Genomic DNA, 5061 nt, shown 5'->3' on the forward strand with positions numbered 1-5061 from the left:
ATTCCCCCTGGTCCCAAAGGGTCCCAGAGGTACTTCCCTAAGCCTTCCCTCCCCAGTAACAAGTCTGACCACACACCACTGAAAATAAGGAAGAAAGGGGTAAAATGAATACTGGAGGGAATAAAGATTCAGATAGGGGGAGAGCTAAACCATCTACTAGCTCAAGCTCTCAAGATAGGAGCAGAGCTAATTATACCCCAATAAATAAGGATAAAAGAGAACAAAGAGAAATAGAAAGACAGCGGAAATCTAATCATTCCCCAGGTAACCATCAGGATAGAAGAGATAGGAGTAGGGAACGGAGTCCACTCCGCCAGAGAGATGATAGCGGGTCCGATGCTTTTTTAGGGGCGGAGGCGTCTTCCACTTCGTGGGAAACAGGGAACCGATAACACTCACTGATAGACAAAGATCAGAAAGGAAAACTCAAAAGAAGCCGACAGTCAGAGGAAAGAAGGGGGGGGGGGGGAGAAAGAGAGCGAGAAAAAAAGAGAAGTGCAAAATAAGGCATAACAACATTTAATCTGAGTTCAGTTTTACTCACAGATTCACAAAAAAGTGTTGTCTCGAAGGGTTTGTCGTTCGCACCTGTGAAGAATGACAGTAGTTTTGATCTCTTCATAGACGCGAATAAATTTCTTCGAAAACTAACCTAAAAGAGATATTTTATGGGTAGAGACCAACAACCAAGGGTGGATGTAAATATTCCACCGGTAGTAGCACAGGAGATAAAAATTATACATACAGAATTAAAACCTAAGTCCACTTTCTATCCCCATTTCGCCAAGGGCAATCATCTGGAGACTTTTTTTCCAGATGATTAACACTGATTTTGAAAATCTGTTGGCCCAAAAACACAATATAAGAGATAATCTTACTAAAGAAGAAAACTAGCTCTTAAAGAACTTGTGGATAATGAAGAACTGGTAATTAAACAGGCTGATAAGGGGGGGGGGATTGTTTTAATGGACAGGGACAATTATAACAAAGAATCCCTTAGACTACTAGGTGATGAAGAAACTTACATCAAATTAAAAACTAATCTTATAAAGCAGTACACAGAAGAGCTAAAAAGTTTATTAGAAGAAGGTAAAAACTCAGATATACTTAATGATAATGAGTACAAATTCTTATACAGTGACAAATCCAAATTACCGGTATTTTACCATCTGCCTAAAGTTCATAAAAGTGAGGTCAATCCCCCAGGCAAACCAATAGTCTCGGGGATTGACTCTCTAACAGCTAATTTGTTACTGTATATACTGTAGATACATTCTTACATAAATATGTTACACTACAGAGGGCCTATCTAAGGGACACTACAGACTTGTTGAATACCTTAGGTAAAGTTAAATGGGAACAACATTACATAATGGCAACATGTGATGTTGTATCACTCTATACATCAATAGACCATGAGAAGGGCTGTAGGGCTGTAAGAAGAATTCTGTTGAAGGATACAGATCTTGTGGAAATTCAAGCCAATTTTATCATAGACGCAATCATGTTTATTTTACAACATAACTTCTTTTGGTATGGGGAGAAATACTACTTACAGAAGCGGGGAACGGCGATGGGGACCAGGTTCGCCCCAAGCTACGCCAACCTATTCATGGCCTCTTGGGAGGAGGATAACATCTGGCCTGATGGTGAGCTTGGGAAGGGCCTGGTCCTATGGCGTCGTTTCATCGACGATGTGTTTTTAATATGGAGGGGGGGACCGATGGAACGAGAGAAATTCCTGTTGTGGATAAATATTAATGACATGAATCTGAGATTTACAAACAGCTCGAGTAACCAACAAGTGAACTATTTAGACCTAGAGATTTACATAGAAGAAGGAAGTATTAAAACTAAAACATATTTTAAAGAAACTGACAAAAATAATTACATTTTGAGAACCAGTTGTCACCAGCGTAGGTGGATGGATGGGTTTCCATCTGGTCAGTTCACAAGGATCAAACAGAATTGTAGTGAAAGAGAAACATTTTTGTCTCAATCGAATAAACTGAAGAACAGATTCATTGAGAAAAGTTACAGAGAGGACAAGATAAATGAGGCTTTGTTGAAGGTATATGGATTAAATAGGGAGGATCTCCTAAAACCCAGACCAAAAAATCTAGATAGAAAGACTAAACTAGATTTTGCTTTCCTTACAAATTATAGTGGGGAAGCTAAAGAAATTAGAAAGATCATAACGAAACATTGGGGCATTCTAAGGAATGACCCCATTCTGGGGTGGGAGAAATTCCAGAGAATCCGAACATAATTTTCAGGAAGGCATGTAATTTAAAAGACAAATTGGCACCAAGTACTCTAAAAAGGAAAACCAAATCTGTAAACTGGTTGCAACACAACAAAGGATTCTATGGATGTAAAACATGCAGAGCATGTCAATTCAAATCCACTAACAAAATAGAATTTTCCTCCAACAACACAGGAGAGAGTTTCAAAGTAGAGTCTTGTCTAACATGTAGGTCGGACCATGTAGTGTACCTCCTGGAGTGTCCTTGTAAACTACAATACGTAAGGAAAACTGAAAGACCAGTTCGGGTCAGAATTATAGAACATCTTAGTAGCATCAAGAGACAACTTACCACGCACAGTCTATCCAACCATTTTATGGAGAAACACCAGGGGGACACTGCAGGTTCTACCTACATGGCCATAGAACATATTCCAGGCCACTGGCGAGGGGGAGATCGCAATTTGGAACTCATTAAGAGAGAATCTTTTTGGATACACAGGTTGCGGACTCTCTCCCCCAGAGGCCTCAACATGGAAATAGAAATTGCACCATTTCTGTGAATAGTTATATTGTAATACTAATTATGCCTTTCTTGTTCCTCTCTGTGTCTCCACAGTTCCTTGCAGGGCGATTAGAATTATTAGCCCTGTTTATGTAGATCAGTAGGTCCTTTTTTATTCTGTGTTCCCTCTGCCCATTACTCCTCCATTGTATTATGTCCCAGAGATAAATGTGTATCCATATACTGTTGTGTATATTTTTCATTGGATTATATAACAAGATTATGTAAGGTGTGTAGTCATTACATTTACATCTTTGTACTCCTTTGAGACCCCCAGTGTAGTATCACCCTTTACACACTGGTTTCCCCTTTTTTTGCACTAGTTGAAGTGAAACTTCCTTAGTGGCACCTCATTCGTGATGGGGCAAAAAAGAATTGTGGAGACAGAAATGAAACGGATGTGACGTCAGTGCTGGCAGTTGAGGCCGGGCTGTGTTCTGGCTCAGCCCGACCCCAACACTAACATCACACCCGCTCCACAAATCAGATGCGGCGGCGGCGATAGCCACCGGCGCCGCTCCTAATCACCCCCCCCCACGAGCCCCACACCCCCCACATACCGTGACATATGCCGCCGCTCCTAACGGCCGCTGCCATGCCGCGCAGCCTCTCTCCTCCCTACCTCCGCTTTCCTGCGTCCCGCTGACTGAGCGCCGCCGGGGTCGGAGGAGGAGAGGAGCCCCACAGCACCATCAGAAGGGGATCGCTGCAGCGCTCCCCTCTAAGCCAGCTCCCGCTGACGATGACGCACTGCCCCCCTTCCCCGCCGACACTGCATCTGCCCACGCAGCACTTCCGGAGGGGGGGGGGCCTTTATTAAGGTATCTGCCCGGTGCCCGGTGCGGCCGCGTCTCGCCGGGGGGGGTTAGGGGGGGGGGGGGAGGAGAGACTCAGGCAGAGCCGCTGCGGGTCCGCAGCTCTGCCTGTCTGTGAGGGGGGGGGGGGGAGGAGAGTCTCAGGCAGAGCCGCCGCGAGTCCACAGCTCTGCCTGTCTGTGAGAGGGGTGGGGGGGGGGAGGAGAGTCTCAGGCAGAGCCGCCGCGGGTCCGCAGCTCTGCCTGTCTGTGAGAGGGGGGGGGGGGAGGAGAGTCTCAGGCAGAGCCGCCGCGGGTCCGCAGCTCTGCCTGTCTGTGAGAGGGGGGGGGGGGAGGAGAGTCTCAGGCAGAGCCGCCGCGGGTCCGCAGCTCTGCCTGTCTGTGAGAGGGGGGGGGGGGGGGGAGAGTCTCAGGCAGAGCCGCCGCGGGTCCGCAGCTCTGCCTGTCTGTGGGGAGGAGGGAGGGGGGGGGAGGAGAGTCTCAGGCAGAGCCGCCGCGGGTCCGCAGCTCTGCCTGCCTTTGAGGGGGGGGGAGTCAGGAGAGAGGGGGCAGGACACAGAAAGAGAGACACACATACAGTGACAGACACACACACATACATATATACACACACACACACTGACTGACACACATACACACACACACACTGACTGACACACATACACACACACTGACTGACACACATGCACACACACTGACACATACACACACACTGACTGACACACACACACTGACTGACACATACACATACACACTGACTGTGAATAGGTTAGGGGGATGTGTGAGGTGCAGGGGGGCTGCGCATACGTCACACGGTCACACACACACGCACATGGTCACGCACACACGCACAGTCACACAGTCACATGCACACGCACACAGTCACACGCACACAGTCAGTCGCGCACACAGTCAGTCGCGCACACAGTCAGTCGCGCACACAGTCAGTCGCGCACACAGTCCGTCGCGCGCACACAGTCCGTCGCACGCACACAGTCAGTCGCGCTCACACGCACTGTCACGTGCACCGTGCACTGTCACGCACACACGCACTGTCACGCGCACAGTCACACACAGTCACACAGTAACACGCACAGTCACACGCACAGTCACACAGTCACACGCACAGTCACACGCACAGTCACACAGTCACACGCACAGTCACACGCACAGTCACACAGTCACACGCACAGTCACACAGTCACACGCACAGTCACACAGTCACACGCACAGTCACACGCACAGTCACACAGTCACAAGCACAGTCACACAGTCACACAGTCACACGCACAGTCACACAGTCACACGCAGTCACACGCACAGTCACACAGTCACACGCACAGTCACACAGTCACACGCACAGTCACACAGTCACACGCACAGTCACACAGTCACACGCACAGTCACACAGTCACACGCACAGTCACACAGTCACAC

This window comes from Ascaphus truei, chromosome 2, assembly GCF_040206685.1.
Source record: "Ascaphus truei isolate aAscTru1 chromosome 2, aAscTru1.hap1, whole genome shotgun sequence".
NCBI lineage: Eukaryota > Metazoa > Chordata > Amphibia > Anura > Ascaphidae > Ascaphus > Ascaphus truei.